Raw genomic sequence first — 21,768 nt, forward strand, 5'->3', positions numbered from 1 at the left:
AGGAGTTCTATGATATAAGTTGAAATTTGTCCCAAATTCTGCAGTGATTCCACAAATAATGGATCACCTGAGAACAAAGGTCCCTTTGAAAAAAATTGGCATGTGCTTTAAAAGAAATGCTTTATATGTGATGCCAAATAGAAAAGAAACACCAGCAGTGAATTCAGAAAGACTTCTGAACAGATTGTTTTTGCTTCCCCAATGAGGATCAGTAGGTCAAATCCATTATCTGGAGGAAGAGAACTAATAGAGATTAAAGTCTAAGTACTAGTAACTGTGCTAGGGGCTAAGTTAACATCATTTATCTTTTTTAATTCCCTTAACGACTCTGATTTAGGAATGTTTTGAAAGCACTCTAAAAGTATCAGTATGAATACATTGGTATTATCAATATCAAACGTCAATCCTCAGTAATAGGTTTTTTGTTTGTTTGTTTTGAGACAGAGTCTCATTCTATCACCCAGGCTGGAGTACAGTGGCATGATCTTGGCTCACTGCAACCTCTGTCTCCTGGGTTCAAGTGATTCTCCTGCCTAAGCCTCCCAAGTAGCTGGGATTACAGGCGCCAGCCACCACGCCCAGCTAATTTTTGTATTTTTAGTAAAGGTGGGGTTTCACCATGTTGGCCAGGCTGGTCTTGAACTCCTGACCTCAGGTGATCCACCTGCCTCAGCCGCCCAAAGTGCTGGGATTACAGGCCTGAGCCACCAAGCCTGGCCAATAATAGTTTTTATAGTGATCGTTAAAGCAGGGCTATTCTGAATAGTATAGAATGGAACTAATTCAAATACCCAACATTCATCAAATGATTGTTACCTCAAGACTATGGAAAAGTATCTGTTCATTACATTTGTAAAATGTAAAATTATGTAAAACAATATAGTTTATAAGCATCCAAGGTTATATGTATACAAATGAGACTTAGAAAGTAATCCAGTAGTAAAAAAACAACAACAACAACAAAAACCCAAAATGCTCCGTTAAAAAAAAAACCAAAAAACTAGGAAATATTATTTCCATAAGATTGTTCACTTATGTCTAATTAATTAAATACCAGGTTTATGTCATGAATTGAAAGTATGATTATGTACCACTTTGCTCAGAGACTAGTGAAAAGTTTTATATGAATCAATGGAGTGTGCAGAAGTCGCAACATCTACTGTTAAAGACTCAGGTCCTGATGTTGGAGAACTGAAGGAAAAACCTGATGAAAGCTTACATGAATGAGACTGCAGGACCCTCCTGGGTGGGTAACTCAGATTCAGTAAGGCATCCCACTCTGACAAATCCAATCTGGTAGCATGGCCTTAATAATCAGGGGAGAGGCGTGACTCTGAGCACAGCCTGGTCCCTCAGCTCTATCCTTGAGCCCACATTTCACAGGGATTAGGAGTAGATGTGATGAAAAGATAAGCCTTAAGTAGTCCTCCTAAACTTTCTAAGGCAGCGAGCACAAATTAGCTATACAACTAGGATAGCCCTTCCACAGAAAGCAAAACAAAAAAGGGAAAAGAGGCATTCTCTAGGACTTTGCCAAAGATCTCTGGCAATCAAAAATTTCATTGTAAGGGAAGAAAAGACCCAGTTAGAAGACATGCTAGCAGCCACAAAGCATATGAAAAAATGTTCAATATCACTAATAATTAGAGAAATGCAAATCAAAACCACAGTGAGATACTAGATAAATAAAATGTAGTATATACACACCATGGAATACTATGCAGCCATAAAAAAGAATAATATCATGTTTTTTGCAGCAGCATGGATGGAGCTGAAGGCCATTATCCTGAGCAAAATAATTCAGGAACAGAAAACCAAATACTACATGTTCTCACTTATAAATGAGTGCTAAACAACGAGAATACGTAGACACAAACAAACAAGACAGGGAACAACAGAGACTGGGGCTTTCTTGAGAGTGAAGTTTGGAAGGAGAAAGAGGATGAGAAAAAATATTGGGTACTATGCTTAATACCCGGGTAATGAAATAATCTGTACACCAAACTCCCATGACATGGGTTTACCTAGATAACAAACCTACACATGAACCACTAAAATAAAAGTTTTTTTTAAAAAGAAAACCAAAGAACAATGTAAAACACTGTAATGTTAAACAGAATTGGAATATCATCATGAACTCATGATTTTTAAGATTATATTTTTCCTACATGTACAGGCAGAAATGGCTAGAATCATGGCCAACCCAGTAGAAAAGAGCACCCTAGTATCTAAATTCTGGGCTTTAATAGCATTTCTCAGTACAATGAAGCAGGACTCCTTAAAGAAATATGTGATACCAAGTCTGGGGCAGGAGAAGCACAAAGTGAGCCAGGGAAATCTTATGCTAGAAAGTTAGGATCATTTTGAAGATTAATGGGGTCCTTTTAAAGGGAAACTCAGCCAGCTTGAAGTGGTTACTACTGGTCTTAGTTGTGATGATATGGGCTTTGCAATGGGAAAAATTAGCCTGGTGTGGTGTCACGCACTTGTAGTCCTAGCTACTCTGGAGGCTGAGGTGGGAGGAACGCTTGAGCCCAGGAAGTTGTGGCTGCAGTGACCCATGCTCGCAGCAGTACACTCCAGCCTGGGAAAGAGAACAAGAAATTGTCTCAAAAAAAGGCAAATAAATAAGTATTAAATACATTTTAAGTATATATATACAGTCCATATATATGGTATGTATATATGTATATATAAGTTCCAACTATTGTTATGATCTTTAGTTAGAAGTCTTAAATTTATCTACTTAGACTGTAACCTCTGCAGAGCATGACTAAAAGTATAGATTTTGTATTTTAATCCCTTCAGCCATGGTCTTAGAGTATATTACTTAATTACCTGGCTACTTAAGCAAATCTCCTTGGTCAAACCAACAATGTTCAAACATAATGAAAAAGAAAACTGGTCATTTTTTGTAACTCTACGTAATTATAAAAAAGTGTTGTTCACTCAACAGTGCTAAAAATAAAAATGCTAAAGGATACATCCCACCCTTTCTTTTAACCCAACACTGCCAGTGAGTTGATGATGATACATACCTCTTTAGGAGGGAGCCCGGACATGACATAATTCGCTGTGTGAATTTATCTAAAATTTCCATGAAACTAAATTTATTTTTAACCAATACCAACCAATTATCTTAGAGATTTCTAAATTACTTTGTACAAAAATAATTCTTACATGTGAAGGATTGAAGAATGTGCCACTTCGACATAAGAATTATTTTGAACTGAAGTCAATTAAAAAGAAACAGACACAAGAACAGCTCTCTGCCCTCCCCTTTCTACCAGGGAGGGCAGGAGTTTGAGACCGGCCTGGCCAACATGGTAAAACCCGATCTCTACTACAAATACAAAGATTAGCTGGGTGTGGTGGTGTGCACCTGTACTCCCAGCTACTTGGGTGACTGAGACAGGAGAATCGCTTGAACCCGGGAGGTAGAGGTTGCAGTGAGCGGAGATCATGTCACTGCACTCCAGTGTGCGAGATAGAGTGAGACCCTGTCTCAAAAACAAACACACATGTTTACACTTTTATACATTGTTGAGAACACCCTAATAGCTTCTGTTTATGTGAGTTGCATCTATTTACAATTATCTTATTAGAAACAAACACTGAGAAATATATGCAATATTTGTTAATTCATATGATATGCAGCTTCTTGATGGCCCAATGATCCCTGCCTCCTGGTCTTCCAGTGGATTACACCCTGCCCTGGTGTAATCCACTTCCCTTGAGTGTGGGCTGGACTTATTCATTCCCTTGAATACAGCAGAAATGATGGAATGTTACTTCAGACAGTAGGTTACAAAAAGGCTGTGGCTTCTGTCTTGCTCTTTCTCTGAATCTCCATCTCTCTCTCTGAGGAAAACCAGCTACCATGTTGAGAGTTGTCCTATGGAAAGATCCATGTGGCAAGGAACCAATGTCTCTGGCCAATAGCAGTGAGGACCTGGGTCTTGTTAATAGCCATACAGTGAGTTTAAAAACAGATCCTCACCCAGTGAAGCCTTAAGATGACTGTCACCCCACTGATGATTATAGCTTTGTGAGAGACCCTGACAGAGATACCCAATTAAGTTGCACCTGGACTTCTGACCCACAGAAACACTGAGATAATGAATATCAACTGTTGTAAGCTGCTAAATGTTGGGGTAATTTTTACATAGTAAAATAAAACTAATATAATTTATTTAAAATGAACAATAATAACATCTTCTATGAAAAATAACTATTTTCTAAAATAAAAAATGTAGTAAGCTGGGGGTACTGTTTTCATTTTAGCAAATCTCTTCAGTGTCTAGTACCATAGAAGACATTTGGTTCCTCATATCTGCTTCTGAATTTAAGCTGTTGCAGTACATTGTTTTGGGTGAAATATATAAAGAAAACCCTGCTTTACAGCGATATGTAATTGTAAAAGAAAAGAGTATTGTAACAGTTTTTCCAGATAGCAGTGGGCATTACTCTTTGATCCTACAGCAGTACTTAACAGATGATGCCTTAGCACTATGTCTCATGCCTGTAATCCCAGTACTTTGGGAAATCGAGGCAAGAGGATTGCTTGGGGCCAGGAGTTCGAGACCAGCCCAAGCAACATAGCAAGACTCTGTCTCTACAACAAATTTAAAAAATTAGCCTAGTGTGCAGGTGGCTGAGATGGGAGCAGCACTGAATCTAGGAGTCCAAAGTTGCAGTGAACTAAGAGCTAGGATTGCACCACTCCACTCCAAGTTGGGGGACAGAGGAAGACCCTGTCTCCAAACAAAACAAAACAAAACAAAACAAAATGGTAGTTCCTTAAATATTAGTTGCAACTAGCCACCGTATCAATGAACTTTTTATGCTCTGTTACATTAAAATGTATAGATCTATCTTGCACTTTGAGTGGCTCATTTACGAATGCATACTTTTATAATATCGTTTATTGATTATCTGAATAATATTGGTTCTCTCAAGATCTTTCATTGACATGTTTAGTTTTATAAGCCCCCCAAAAAAGCCCCAAAACAAAAAAACAATCTTTACTAATGTCACCACTGCTCTTATCAGAAAAGCTTTAAATATTAGAAACCTGTTATATTAATTATCTATTGTTGCATGGCAAATTACCCCTAACTCAGCAACTTAAAACAATAAACTTTTATTACCTTACGGTTTCCTTGGGTAAGGAATCCAAGAGTGGCTTAGCTAGGTGGTTCTGGCTTGAAATCATTCAAGATTTGCAGTCAAGCTGTTGACTGGGTTGTGGTCATTTTAGGACTCAACTGAAAGATGGTCCAATTCCAAGCTCACTCATGTGCCTTTCGGCTGCTTCAGAAGATCTATTCCCAAGTTCACTCCCATGGTTGCTGGCAAGCCTCAGTTCCTTACCACATGGCCTCTCCAGAGGCTGCTTGAGTGTGTCCTCAGCTGGCTTCCCTCTCTCAGGGCCACCTCACAACCTAGTGGATTGTCCCATGGTGAGCAGTTCGAAAGAAAGAGGGGTGGCAGGGAGAGAGAAAGAAAGAGGGACACAGAGAGAGAGAGAACAAGACGGTCCACTCAAGATGGGAGCCACAGTCATTTTATAACTAATCTCAGTACAATAGCTCATCAATTCAGCCATATTCTAGTCATTAGAAAAAATTGACTCTACAATCAAGGGGAGGGAAAATAACCTCCGCCTCTTGAAAGGAGCTGTATCAAAGAATGTATACCTATAGCTACAAAACCACCATAAATTGTCAAGCTCATCATGCCGGATGCAAGTTTTCCCAAGTTCTAATCTTTGCTCTAAAGCTCATTTTATCATTGGCAATAAACACTGTCAGTTGTTTTCATGAAATGACAGACTCGCTTCTTTTACATTTGAGAAAATATCTGCCAAATACCCAGCTCCGTATAACCACAGTTGGGTGTTTTTTTCAGCCATTCTTTCAAGTGAAAATGACATTCCATGAAAAAAAAAAAAGCAGCTCACAGCTCAAACAATTATAGAAGTGTATTTCCTTGAGGCAATCATGTGTTTCAGTAAGCAGCAGAAGTGCCTATGTCTACTTCATATTTAATTACGTGGAATGTTAAAATGATGTGTTCCCTGGGGTCACTATGTAATATATGTACTCAAGCTTCTTAAGTAAAACTGATTTCTCCTTTTCTCTTTTTGTACAGACTAGAGTGCTTGGCACTTTCATTTGGGAAAATCACTGTGAGAAGGAGTAAATAAGACAATGCTTCGTGGAAAAAGCTGTGCACTGAGATTAGATGGGAATTACATTCAGATTGGCAGAGAGTAGGAAACGTGGGAGAGGAAAATAAGCAAAAACGGTAGGGCTGTAATGAAATGAGCATGTTACGGTCAAGAGTAAAGAGAGGGAAGGCTAAGTTCACAGCTAGCTGTGGGCTTGACGCAAGCACCTGTGAAGGGGGCCGGTCTGAGATTCTCACAGCAGACTCCTGCTGAAGGGGCAGTGTCAGGCAGACTCCTAGGAGCTCAGGGACTAGATTGTTACCTGGCCAGAAACACAGTAGAAGGCTCCCAGAACGCTTCCAAGAGACAAATAACCTCGGGTTATTTGCCACTCCTAAGGGCACAGATGTCAGTCATAACCATGCAGTTAAGTAAGAGCTTTTTCCATGTTACCTTTTCTACTTCCTTCTTGCAGCGTTGAAGAGGCCAAAAGCAGAAACTAATGAGGGAGAAGGGGAGCTTAGGAGAGGAAAGCAGCTGAGCAAAGTTCCCTCACTCCTCCACTGTAGACTTCCAAGCCTGGGGCAAAACTCAGCTGGGAATGGGAAGAAGTTTTAAATGAAATGGGATTAACATTTGGTTTATCACATTGAACTGGACTCCATTTACAAAAAAAAAAGACTTCATTTATGACCTGAAAGCAACAACAAAATTATTATTATTTATTTATTACACTGAGCTCAATTACTAAAAAAAAAAAAAAAAAAAGACTATTCATTTATGACCTGAGGGCAACAACAAAACCATAAAATCTCTCTGAGATTTGAAAGGGCTGGAAGTGGAGCGCTGTGAGCTGGAACAAATGGACAGGCATGAAGGTCAGTGGGAGCTTTCAGCATGCACCCTGCTCAGTTCAACTTATTTAATCAAGTGTTTCCAATACCTGCGATTCATTGAGCTTCTGTTTTTGCCAGGTTGAGTTCTGCTGGGTATATTTTAATGAAGGAACAAAATGAATTTATATTTAGGAGCACAGTGTTTTATAATGATTGTAACCAGGCTAACCTGAATTCATATCCTTGCTCTGCTACTTTAAAAAATGTGACACATTGTAAATCTCTTGTACCTTCAATGTTCTCATCTTTAAAACAGGGATAAATGATGCCTACTTCACAGGGCTGTCATAAAGAGTAAATGAGATAATACACGTACAGTAAGTATCACAGTGCCTGGTATACAGTGAGCACTCCACAGGTAGCATCAAGGATTACGATCATGCTCTTAGTCTGGTAACCTGACCAGTGGGAAACACTGAACGGGAATTAGTGTGCAAAACAGACTGAAGATAAATCAAGGCTAAGAGGAGGGGGAAAGATGAGAAACACTTAGCAACAACAACAACAAAATGCTAACACAATAGCCATAGACATGGAATAGAAGGGACAAATATAAAGAATATTTGAGAGGAAAATGGACATAAGAGATAACTGCTTAGATATACATGGTGAATGAAAGTAAAGGAAGAGTCCAAGGCAGCTTACATTTTAAAGCTTGCTTGGGTTGGAAAATAGTAGAAATGGGAGAAGTACAGAAATTGCCAGAGTGAGCAAGTTTGGTGGGTGAGCGTAGTGGGAAGAAATATGGCTTTGTTTTGCTATAAGACTTTGGGACTTTCAAGTACAAATATCTTAAGAATATTTGAAAAGTTATTTATTTATTATTCATTCATTCATTCATCTAATATTTCTTGAAAGCCTACTTTGTGGCAGATACCATGCAAGGATGTAGCAAGAACAATCTAGTAAAGAGTTGGAGTTGGAATGGGACATCTGAGCCAGACATAAATATCTGGGGCCTTCAACATAGAGCTGGCCCCCAAAACCATGAATATTAATCAATTTTCTATGAAGAACATCAAGAAAAAAACTCTGAAAATATGAACAGTTAGGGAGTCATGAGGAATGGTCAAAGGGCTGAGAGCTAAAGCAGTGTCTCATGTTGTAATTATTTTTATATTAAATTCTAACCACCTATAGCTTATAAATATTTAATCATATCAATAAGACAATTTCATAGTAGCTATCCATATTTTTTAATTTTTATTGTAGAATAATTATACAATTACAAGAATTTGCAAAAGTAGTAGTGAGTTCCCATTTACCCTTCATGCAGTTTCTCCCAATAACTATATTTTTTTAAAAAAATTTTTTTTAGAGACAGGATTTTACCATGTTGGCCAGGCTGGTCTCAAACTCCTGGCCTCAGTGATCTGCCCACCTTAGCCTCCCAAAGTGCTGGGATTACAGACATGAGCCACCGTGCCTGGCCCCAATAACTACATCTTACATAACAATAATACAATATCAAAACCAGGAACTTGACATTGATATAATCCACTGACTTGATTCAGATTTCACCAGTTTTACATGTACTAGTGTATGGTATGAGTAGATTTCTAAGCCATGTTATCACATATATAGATTCATATAATTTTTCATCTTTATTTCTTAAAATATTTTCCTTTTTCTCACTTCAGTTACTTAGATGAGGTAAAGAATCCACATCATGAGAATTAAAAAAAATAATTTTTGCAGTTTACTGATACTCCTTAATGTTCAAACAGCCCAATATAGCAAAGGCCACAAAGATTTTTAAGTAGTTAATTAACAAATAACACATGTGTATTTTACACTATTTTACAGTGCTTTATCTGTAAAACGTGAGTTATGATCTCCAAAGTTCTTTATAACTCTGAAATTCTACAAATTCCAGAATTCTAATTCCAAGGTTACTTAACCTCTTGATATAAAGCAGAAAATTGTGGCAACTGCAGTAATTCTTTGGAGGCAGAGTCAGTCTCTTACCTTATCAGGCCAGTGGTCAGTGGGACACAGTTAATCACTGTCTTATTGCAGTAAAAACACTCTGCTAACTTGGGAGATTTAACCAGGTGCCCACAGGAAACTGCTTCTCCAAGAGGGCTTTGTAAACCTTTGATAACAAGAGAATAAGCTAATCAATAGTTTTTCTAACAAAAAAACTACTGTTTTTTAATAAAAATATTTTTATCATATTGTTTTAATAATATTTTAACTAAAACATCTATACTGGTAGCATACAGTATATTAGTATTGAGCTTCATTCCCACTCACTTAAATCCAAATCTGTAGTATTCCTATCTTAGCAAGACAAAGAGAAAGCATCCTCTGTTTAGGAAGAAAATAGTATTAAGCTAGTTGTCAAGAAAATAATTTATAAACTAGATTCCCCTCCAAAAGGTCTATAATTAATATCAAGAAAATAGTAAAAGCTTTTGTGCTTAGACAAAATGTTAGAAGGTCCCTATAAGTAATATCAGTGTCAGAATAAATATTTGCAGGCTGAGAAAACACCGCTTTGTGAAAATTGCCATGAGATGTAGACTTTGTACAACAGTTACATTTGAAAAGCCTGAAACACTTCATATGTTTTACAGATTGATGGCAATACACAGCAATCAAAAAGCTATATTTCTAATTCAGTAATGTTCTAGAAAAAAACAGCAACAACAATAGTGGACTAAATCATTTGATGATATTACTTTTACTGAACAACAGTTAATGGAGTATATTTAAATCCTTAAGGGAGTGTTCAGTACCTTTTTCCATTTTAAACTGTACTAATACTTCCATTTCATGATACCAAAATTCTCTCAAGGGGAAACTTAAGAGCACATAGTACTTGCTTTCAGTCAACAGAGTCAGTGGGGGTGGGGGGGGGAAGCCTCCTCACTAAGAGGAGTAAAATATGACCCCATAAAACCCAGATGTTTAAAAAAAATTCTGGCAAAACCACAACACACATTCAAACACATGCAATTTTTCATGCTACCTTCAAATTTTTGGCAGAGACCCACAGCACATCCTGGGGCTCAAAAAGTAGTTTGTCCTCATATTTAAAAATATGTAGTTTTTCCTCATATTTAAAAATACATATCCAATTTGGAAATATCCATCAAAGGATAGAATTCACATAGAGATCATTTGCAGAGTACTGCCAGGCACAACTCTGGGAGAGAGGCCGGAGTGTCCCCAAATTACAGACGCTCAGAAGCATCAAGTGACTTTCCCCTATCACTCAGCTGCCCAGGGGCAGAAAGAAAATAAAAACCAAGTTTGTCTAACTCAAAAATTTGCTGCTCTTAGATATATTCTACACTACCATCTATGAGTCATTGGTGTATATTTAAATAGTCAGAAGCCAGGTGCAGTGGCTCACACCTGTAATCCCAGCACTTTTGGAGGTCAAGGCAGGACCACCACTTGAGACCAGGAGTTCCAGACAAGCCTGGGCAACATAGCAAGACCCCGGCCCTACCAAAAAAAATTGTTTTCTAAATCAGCTGGGCATGATGGCACACACCTATAGTGACTTTGGAAGTTTAAGAAAGAGGTTTTCTTGTGCCCATGAGTTTGAGGCTGCAGTGAGCAATGATTGCACCGTTACACTCCAGCCTGGGTGACAGAGCAAGACTCTGTTTCAAAAACATAAACAGAGCAAAAATTCTACTGAGGAACATTCAGCACTTCACTCCTGTATTTTGCATTTACTTCATTTCTTTCTTTAAAATTTGCTATAAAATGCCATTTGCATTAAATCAGAACCCTTTTTCATTTGACTAAGTCTAACTGTATGTTTGAGTATTATTTTCTGTTCTTTTGGTAAAGGAAAGTTTAAATATTAACAGGGGAAAACAGTATTTGGAACATATTTAACAAAGGGCTAAAATCCTCACTTCATTGTTAATTAATAAGTAAGTACAAAAACATGCAAAATGAGGGAAAATGGCAAAGAACTTTTACAGACAATCACAAAGTAGTTCTCTATTTCCTTAACAGGTATATTCTGAATGTCTATCATGTACTCTACACTGTGCTATGTATTAGGGATACAATGAAAAAGTATTTATTAACTTCATGCTACATTTTTAAAAAATGGGTTATTTAGGGCCAGGCATGGTGGTTCATGCCTGTAATCCCGGCATTTTGGAAGGCTGAGGTGGGTGAATCACTTGAGGTCATGAGTTTGAGACAAGCCTGGCCAACATGATGAAACCTCGTCTCCACTAAAAGTACAGAAATTAGCTGGGCATGGTGGTACATGCCAGTAGTCCCAGCTACTTGGGAGGCTGAGGCAGGAGAATTGCTTTAACTCAGAAGGTGGAGGTTGCAGTGGGCCAAGATTGCACCAGTGCACTCCAGCCTGGGCAACCAGAGGGATAGCCCATCTCAAAAAAGAAAAAAAAGTTAAAAAAAATTCAACAAAAATATGTACGCATATATTCATAAAAATATCTGGAAAGCTGTATATTAAGTGATTATCAGTGGGTGGTGGATTTGTTTATTTGAAACAAAATAATAAACATGTATTTCTTTTATAATAAAATAGTTTCATAAAAATTAAAAAGCTATAGACATTTAATCACTCAATTATTTTACATATTGTTCAAAGTTTTTGTTAATAAAAATTTATTTCTCTTTTCTTATACAATGGAAGATAAACTCCAATAGAAATGGACTTTTTTCTTCCTTTTATACCACTATCGCCCCATTTCCTGTATTCTACTCTCAAGATACAACACACACAAACGCTGACAAACATGCATGCAGATACACAAATACACAGACAGAAGATTGTCTCCCTCACTTTGCACACACACACACACATTCACACACACACAGAGAGAAAGAGAGAGAGAGAGGTACAGAGTCTCACGTTGATGTAAGTGAAAAAAGAGTTTGGCAGAGATCTGATGGTTTTAATCTTGGAAATAGTTTTCATTATTCTCTACATTTCTTTAGGTTTTTCTTTCATTTGCAATCCCTGAATGCAGTATTTTTCATGCTTGTGTATTATAAAATGTATACATTCTTCCATTGGAAAAATAGCACTCTGTCTGACCCTTCTGTTTGTTTTTATGCCAAATAAACTATTCTACTAGCTCTGGGTATTAGACAGTCTAAGGACATGTGGCAGACACATGACTGTAGCAGCTGTTGGTCTAAGGAGATGGCAAATCTTTCTGTGGAATCAAAACAGATTAATATGCAATCGTTGATGGGAGGTAGTAATTTTCTCCGCTTAACTTTTAAAATTATTTTATTTAGACTCATGTATAGAATGTTCTATGTCAATCTATATAAAAATAGTTTTAAATAAAATATGTCTCCTTAACTGATTAATAAAATAAAGTATCCATTAAAGAGATAAAACCAGCCCTTTAATATTTTCCATATAAATATATTACCTTAGTCCATTTGTGCTGCTATAACATGGTACCTGAGACTGGGTAATTTATAAAGAACAGAAATTTATTTCTCACAGTTTTGAAGGCTGGGAAGTCCAAGATTGAGGCACTGGCATTTGGTGAGGATCAGTCTCCACTTCCAAGATGGTGCTTTATTGCTGCATCCTCTGGAAGGCAAGAATGCTGTGCCTTCAGATGGTGGAAGAGACAGAGGCCAAGAGAGTGTACCCTTCAAACTTGAGCCTTTTTATAGGGGTATGAATCTCATATATAAGGATAGAATACTTTTTTTAAATTTTTTTGGAAACAGAGTCTCTCCCTCTGTCACCCGTGCTGGAGTACAATGGCAAGATCTCAGCTCACTGCAGCCTCAAACTCCCAGGATCAAGTGACCCTCCCACCTTTACTTCCCAAGTAGTGGGACTACAGGCGCACACCACCACACCTGGTTTTTTGTTTTTTTGTGGGATTTTTTTTGTATTTTCTTGTAGAGATAGGATTTTGCCATGTTGCCCAAGCTGGTCTCAAGCTCCTGGGCTCAAGGATTCCCCCACCTCAGCCTCCTAAAGTGCTGGGATTACAGGTGTGAGCCACCACGCCCAGCCAGGATGGAGTACTTATGACTTAATCATCTGCCAAAGGCCACATCTCTTAATATGCTTGCATTGGGGATAAAGTTTCAACATGAATTTTGGAGAGGACACCATAATTTAAACCATAGGATATATAATTAAGTATTGAAATTCAATAATTCCATGTTACTAGCATGTCAATGACCACTTAAAAATATATTAGTGGTTTAATCACAGTGAAAGTTTTCTGATTTTCAACTTTTTCAGTTTTATGTACAGAGCTTAGTGATTAAACTTTTTCTTTAAAAATTCAATAAAGGTCAGCTGATAATAATATGTATGAAGTACATTCCTATAATATAACTTGGTAAAAAAAAAATGAATTGAGTATCTGGGGGGGGGGCTTGCTTTAAATCCAACTCTATAATGATTATAAGCTAGATTAAATTTTACTATCATCTAATAGTTACCCAGTTTTTTACTTCAATATGAGAAGCCTTTTCATTTTCAATGATTTTTTTTACAGCTAATAACTGTCAAGAAGCACACAATAACTGACATCTCACCAAAAGGGTTGGTCAAAATCCATCTCAATAGAATTATATTTCTAGTGTTTTTCCATGTGTTTTTATTACTTAGAAACTTTCCCAGATTTTCTTTTTTGATATTCCAAAAGGATTTAGCTATCTCCTTACTTTTCTATTTCTGTAAGGAAAGTAAGGGATGCTGGGAGAAGAAAGGGAGGAAAGGCAAAATGTTACCTGTAATGTTTGGGGGTTCAACGATTCCTAAAACATATCCATGGACCTCCTCCCACTCCCAGTAAAAACAAAAATCCATGTCCCAGACCTTCTTTTAGACTGATTAGTAACAGATCCTTTAATGTCCCATTTGATTCCATTAGGCTATGAAGTCGTCCTGAATAAGGAGAGGATTCACTTACTTCCTAGAGGAACTGCTCAGTTGATATGTTCTGGACTTGTGTCCCTACCCAAATCTGATGTCAAATTGTAATTTCTAGTGTTGGAGGAGGGACCCAGTGGGAGGTGACTGGATCATGGGGGTGGATTTTCCCCTTGCTGTTCTTGTGGTAGTGAGTTCTCATGAGATCCCGTTGGTTAAAAGTGTCTAGCACTTCCCCCCTTCCCTCCCTTCCTCCTGCTCCAGCCGTGTGAGACGTGCCTGCTGCTTCCCCTTCACCTTCTGCCATGATTGGAAATTTCCTGAGGTCTCCCCAGAGGCAGAATCCTGTACAGCCTGCAGAATTGTGAGCCAATTAAATCTATTTTCTTTGTAAATTACTCAGTCTCAGGTATGTCTTTATTGCTTGCAAGAACAGACTAATATAATACATCAGCAGATAATCTAAGGTAGATCTCCTTTACATCAGACAGATAAATTACGTTGCTTTTCTCCCTTCTCATTCCTTTCATCTTTTAAGTAAATTCTTAAATTCTAATGTGTTTTTCAGTAACTAGAAAAGAGGACAATTTCTCTCCTTCTCAACTTATCTAAACAGAAACTCTGAATACATTATCCAAATCTTCAACAATATTGATTTTGTTTTATATAAACACACATACACATATGCATATATATGTAAAATTTTGTATGCAAAGTATGCCTTTATTAATATTTATTTAATATTTCTGCTTTAATGTTAAAGAGACAATAAGATCCCTGCTATCAGAAACAAGTCTTATCAAGTTACTTGTATAATATAGCAGGGCAATGTAGAGTTTGGTTTTGCCATTTTAACCCTACTGCTTTTGACCCTGAGGGTATTTTAGTGCAAAAGCACTTTTTAATACAAATATGTAAATCAGAAGCTAGCATTAGTGAATCTTAGAACTCTATATTCAGCTAAGGTATCATTCAAGAATAAAAGTGAAATGAAAAGTTTATTTTCATATAGAAATCAAAAGAATTTCCATTATTAGGCCCTAGTTGTGAAAGAACTACTAAAGGAGAAATTTTAGGGACAAGGAAACCTTGGAGGAAGAATGAATATGAGAAAGAATGATAAGAAAAGAGAGTGATTAACACATGGATAAGTTCAAACAGACATGGACCTTTAGAACAAGAATAATGACTAAGTTTTATGGTTAAACAAAGAAAGCTGAAGTACTAGACGACAATTACATGTAAGTTGTTGGGGACATTCACAGAAAATTTATATATTAACTAATAAATAATTGAGATTCGCATGATGGCAAGCTGTTTCATCCAAGAACATGTCTGTCAGATTACATTTTCAAAAGAGACTGTAAGATGACACTCCTCTCATCAAGAAATGGGGTCTGTGTCCTTGCTCATTTAACCAGAGCCATATTGTCTCTGAGTTGTAACCAGTAGAATGTAGCTGAAGTGACATCGTGTGAATTCTAAGGCTAGGTTACAAAAAGTGATGTAATTTTCTCCTTGTTCACTGGGACACCCACTTCTGCACCCCCAAGCCACCATGTAAGCTGTCCAACTACCCTGAGGCCTCTATGCTGTGAGGAAGCCACAAGGGCAGGGTATGTGTAGGGAATATGGGTATCGGCCCCAGCTCAAGTCCTAGCCAACAGCAAGCACCAGCTGTCAGGCATGAAAGTGAAGATGCCTCCAGATGATTCCAGCCTCGAAATCACCACAAGGCATTTGAGTTTTCCCACCTAAGGCCTCAGACATCATGGAGCAGAGATGAGCCATTCCTACTGTGTTCTAACCTCTCACCCACAGAATTTGTCAGCAAAATGAAATGGCTGTTTTAAGCCCCTAAATTTAGGAAGATTTTATTTGTTATCCTAATAGTAACTAGAGCAAACAGGGAATGCCTTTTTCATGTTCAGTTTTTTTTAATTGCTTTTCTTATTAATGTTTAAAGTTTTCCTCATATAGATCTCATGCATTTCGAGTTAGTTGCATTCCAAGAGATTTTATCCGTTTTATGACTGTAAGTGAAATATTTTCTCCTATTGTTTGTAAGTGGGTGCTGTTTACATATAGAGATTATAAATTCATTCATTTGTTCCCAGACAATTTTCTTAATTTTTCAATTTGTTTTAGTGGTTTTTTTGTTGATTCTCTTGGGACTCCCAGGCATACAATCAATCATATCATCTGAAAATGATGATTTTATCTCTTTTCCCTGATTTTTTATATATCTATTTTATTTTCCTTTTATATTTTCCTTGGGTAATTTAAGTTCTACACATGCTGAGTTTGCATAAATATATATTTTTAGATAAAGTTAGTGAATTTTTATTATTAAGCTTCCTGGGGAATGATCAGCTGGGGATGTCTAGGCAATTGGATACACAGGCTCGATGCTCAGGAGAATAATATGGGATCTGAGAATTTGAAATCTGAGAATCATCAATGTAGGGGCAATCACTGAAGTCATGAGAACAGATGAAAGGGCTCCAGGAGGAACGATGTATAGCAAGAGAAGAGAAAAGAGTCTAGGACAGAACCCTCAGAAATCAACATGCAAGAGACTGACTGAACAAGTAATCCTGGAGCAGAGAAGTTGAAAAAACAAAAGTGTTTTGTAATAGAAGGAAAAAAAGATGGCATTTCAAAACGGGGGAAAGGTCTGTAAGCTCTTGAGAAAGCGGAGGAATGTCCTTTGGATTGGGCAATTTGAGAGCTGTTGGTGACCTTGAAACAGCAGTGTGACTGAAGTGGTGGAGGAGGAAAATTAGTTTGTAGTGAGTTGAGAAATGAATGGCATGTAAGAAAGAAAGAATTGGGGCTGGTCGCAGTGGCTCATGCCTGTAATCCCAGCACTTTGGAAGGTTGAGGTGGGTGGATCAGGAGGTCAGGAGTTTGAGACCAGTCTGACTAACATGGTGAAACCCTGCCTCTACTAAAAATACAAAAATTAGCTGGGCCTAGTGGTGCTCGCCTGGAATCCCAGCTATTCAGGAGGCTGAGGCAGGAGAATTGCTTGAACCCACGAGTTGGAGGTTGCAGTGAGCCAAGATTGTGCTACTGCACTCCAGCCTGGCGACAGAGGGAGACTCCATATCAATAAATAAATAAATAAGAAAGAAAGAATCATTTTTAACAAACTTTGAGGAAGTTTGTCTTAATTATTAGAATTAATAATGGGACTTAGCAGAGTTATGAAGGCAAATCAATTTCAAAAAAAAAAAAAAAAAATCAACTGTATTTTTTTATACCAACAAGAAAGAGGTGGAAGATGAAATAGGAAATAGATTTTTTTTCCTATTTATATTCCCTTTATATGTTTCCTTTATATTTTCTTCATAATAACATTTAAAAATATCCAGTATGTAGGAATAAAACATTATTAAAAAACATTAAAGAAGACTTATATAAGTGAAGAGATATATATATACTATGTTTATAATTTGGAAAACTAAATCCCATATTAATTCATAGACAAATGAAATCACAATTAAAATCTTAACTTCTTTTCTTTGTGGAACTTGATGGTCTAATTATAAAATTGATTGCAAAGGGCCAAGACAAGACACATTTTTCAAAGGTGAAATAATTAAGGCAGCATAGTATTGACAGGATAACCAAGTAGACAAATAGGAAAGCACAGGTCCATGCATGTACTGACACTTAACATATGAAATAGATGGCACTGCAGAGCATAGGGAAAGGATACTGTTTTCAAAAAATGAAATTCAAACAATGGAATATCCATATGGAGAAAAAGAAAATGGTACTCCTATTTTGTGTTATGTATAAAAATTATTTGCAGGTAGATTAAATAACTACATGTGAGAGGCAAAATATAAAGCTACTAAAATAATATAGAAAAAATGTTATGATCTCAGGGTAGGGAAGAATTTAACAAGTCAGAAAAAGTTCTACCTATAAAGGAAAATATTGATAAAATTGATTTCATTAAACTAAAGAATTTCAGTTCAGCAAATAATGAAATTAAAAGATAAACTACAGAATGAGAAACCATATGCAACAGATACAGCTAACAAAGATTTAAAATCTAGAATACAAAAAGAATTTGTTCAGATCAAAAAAAAAACACTCTGTAAAATAGAGAAAAAAGATTTCAACAGATACCACATAAAAAAAGAAATCCAAATGGCTAATAAAATCAACCTTATTGTTGTCAGGGAAATGAAAATTAAAATCATGATGACTCACTGCCCACCAGAACTGGCAAAAATACAAAAGTTTGAAAATAACAGGACGGTTACTTTGGTGAGGATAGAGAGTAACAGAAACGCTGTGTACTATGGGTGCAGTGTAAATTGAAGCTACCATTTTGGAAAATTGTCTGGCATTCTCTCATTAAATTAAATATACACGTTTTTTATGATGTTGTAATTCTAATCCTACATATATACCATAGAGGAAAATGTGTATATATATATGCATATATCAAAATGTTCCTAGAAGCATTGTTTATGATAGCCCAAATCAGGAAACAACACATATATTCATCAACACTAGAATGGATACTAAATCATAGTAAATTCATGTATTAGAATGCTATACAGCAACAAAGATGAATGAATTGTTACATACAACAATATGGATGAAGCTTCTGTAAATAACATGGAACAAAGGAAGCAAGATACAGGAAAGTACACACTATAACTCCACTTATGTCAAATTCAAAAGCAGGCAATTATACTGTTTAGGATTGCATGCTTGGAAAGCGTATTGGCATACTTAAGCTGAATAATTAAGGACTGTTTAATAAAAGGCGTGGGCAGAGTTTAGGAAAAGTTACAAGGAATGGTTCATGACCTCAGGCTCGTAACAGCCCAGAGCCATAACCATCCCTAGGCCTGAAGAGTTGCATGGAAAGGTAAGTCTAATAAGAAATGTGGTCTTTTGGGCTGGGCGAGGTGGTTCACACCTGTAATTCCAGCACTTTGGGAGGCTGAGGCAGGCAGATCACCTGAGGTCAGGAGTTCAAGACCAGCCTGGCCAACATGGTGAAACCCCATCTCTACTAAAAATACAAAAAATTAGCTGGGCATGGTGGTCTGCACCAGTAGTCCCAGCTATTCAGGAGGCTGAGGCAAGAGAATTGGTTGAACCTGAGAGGCAGAGGCTGCAGTGAGCTGCGATCACACCACTGCACTCCAGCCTGGGTGACAGAGCGAGACTCCATCTCAAAAAAACAACAGAAATGTGGCCTTTGGTTGGTGTGATGGTTAATTTTATGTGTCAGCTTGGCTGGTGATATGGTTTGGCTGTGTCCCCACCCAAATCTCATCTTGAATTGTAGCTCCCATAATTCCCATGTGTCACAGGAGGGACCTGGTGGAAGGTAATTGACTCATGGGGGAAAGTTTTTCCCAGGCTGTTCTCATGATAGTAAATGAGTCCCATATCTGATGGCTTTATCAAGGGCAATTCCCCTGCATACATTCTCTTGCCTGCCACCACGTAAGACATGCCTTTGCTCCTCCTTCACCTTCTGCCATGATTGTGAAGCCTCCCCAGCCAGATGAAATTGTGAGTCCATTAAACCTCTTTTTCTGTATAAATTACACAGTTTCAGGTATGTCTTTATTAGCAGCCTAAGAACAGACTAATACAATAAATTGGTACCAGTAGAGTGGGGTGCTGCTGTAAAGATACACAAAAATGTGGAAGCAACTTTGGAACTGGGTAACAGGTAGAGGTTGAAACAGTTTGGAGGGCTCAGAAGATGACAGGAAGATGCAGGGAAGTTTGAAACTTCCTAAAGACTTGTTGAATGGCTTTGACCAAAATGCTGATAGTGATATGGACAACGTAGTCCATGCTGAGGAGGTCTCAGATGGAGATGAGGAACTTTTTGGGAACTGGAGTAAAGGTAACTCTTGCTATGCAAAAAGACTAGCAGCATTTTGCCCCTGCCCTAGAGATCTGTGGAACTTTGAACTTGAAAGAGATGATTTAGGGTATCTGCCAAAAGAAATTTCTAAGCAGCAACGTGTTCAAGAGGAAGTAAAAGCATAAAACAGCTTGCACAGTGCACCTGGAAAAACCACAGATACTCAATGCCAGTCCATGAAAGCAGCCGGGAGTAGGGTTATACCCTGCAAAACCACAGGGGCAGAGCTGCCCAAGGCCATGGGAGCCTACCTGTTGTATCAGTGTGACCTTGATGTGAGACATGGAGTCAAAAGAGATGATTTTAGAGTTTTAAGATTTGACTGCCCCACTGGCTTTGGGACTTGCATGAGGCCTGTAGCCCCTTCATTTTGGCCAATTTTTCCCATTTGGAACAGTATGTTTACCCAATGTCTGTACCCCCATTGTATTTAGAAAGTAACTAACTTGCTTTTGATTTTACAGGCTCATAGGCAGAAGGGACTTGCCTTATCTCAGATGAGATTTTGGACTGGTAGGCATTTAAGTTAATGCTGAAATGAGTTAAGACTTTGGGGGACTGTTGGGAAAGCATGATTGGCTTTGAAATGTGAGGACATGAGATTTGGGAGGTGCCAGGGGTAGAATGATGTGATTTGGTTGTGTCCCCCCAAAAATCTCATCTTGAATTGTAGCTCCCATAATCTTCATGTGTCATGAGAGGGACCCCGTGGGAGGTAACTGAATCACAGGGTGAGTTTTTCCCATGCTGTTCTCATGATAGTGAATGAGTCTCATGAGATCTGATGGTTTTATAAAGGGCAGCTCTCCTGCACATGTTCTCTTGTGTACTACCATGTAAGACATGCCTTTGCTCCTCTGTCACCTTCTGCCGTGATCGTGAGTCCATTAAACCTCTTTCCTTTATAAATTACACGGTCTCAGGTATGTCTTTATTAGCAGCATGAGAACAGACTAATATGGCTGGATCACGGGGTCCATATATTTGGTTGTTTCTGTGAAGGTATTTTTTGGATGAGATTAACACTTAAATCAGTGGACTTTGAATAAAGCAGATTACCCTCCATAATGTCATTGTGACTCATCAAATCAGTCGAAGGCCTTAATAGAATAAAGATTATTCTCCCTCAACCAAGAAGGATTTCTGCCAGGAGACTGCCTTTGAACTCAAATTGCAACTTTTCCTTATGTCTCCAGCCTGCCAGCCTACCCTGCAGATTGTGGATTTATTTGAGTCTCCACAATTGCATGAGTCAATTTCTTAAAATAAATATCTCTCTCTATTTTTCTCTCTCTCTCTATATATATATGTGTGTGTGTGTGTAGTGTGTGTGTGTTGTGTGTGTATACACACACATATCTATTTACACACACACACACTACACACACACACACACACACATACATATACACACATCATGTTAGTTCTATTACTCCAGAGAACTCAATACAGTTGGTGACAGGAGATTCTGCAGTAGAGGAGCCAGGGGAAGAAAATATCCTATCTCATTCTACTCCTTCAGATCTCTGCATTGACCAAACCTAACTGGAAGCCAGAGGCCAAAGGAACCTGTCGATATACAAGCTAGCTTTCCACTGGATGGAGCAGGATGCAGAAGAGAAAGAGTGGGCCAGAAGGGACAAAGAAAGAGTTACACCATAAAGAAAAGGTGAGGAATCATTATAATAAAACTCAGGATGATGGTTATCTCTAGAAGGGTGAGAAGATCGATTTAGAAGGGACATATAGGATAGTGTTATTTCCTTGATCTAAATGACAGTTAAGCGGATATTAGTTTTATAGTTATTCATTAAACTATACATTTGTTTTATGCCTTTTGTATATTTTGTAATTTAAAAGTTTAAAGAAGAAAACAATGCTGAACAATTAAGAACTGGTAAAATATTTGAATTCTAGG

This window comes from Aotus nancymaae, unplaced genomic scaffold (genome assembly GCF_030222135.1).
Source record: "Aotus nancymaae isolate 86718 unplaced genomic scaffold, 86718_ANA_hifiasm-v0.15.2.pri h1tg000014l, whole genome shotgun sequence".
Classification (NCBI taxonomy): Eukaryota; Metazoa; Chordata; class Mammalia; order Primates; family Aotidae; genus Aotus; species Aotus nancymaae.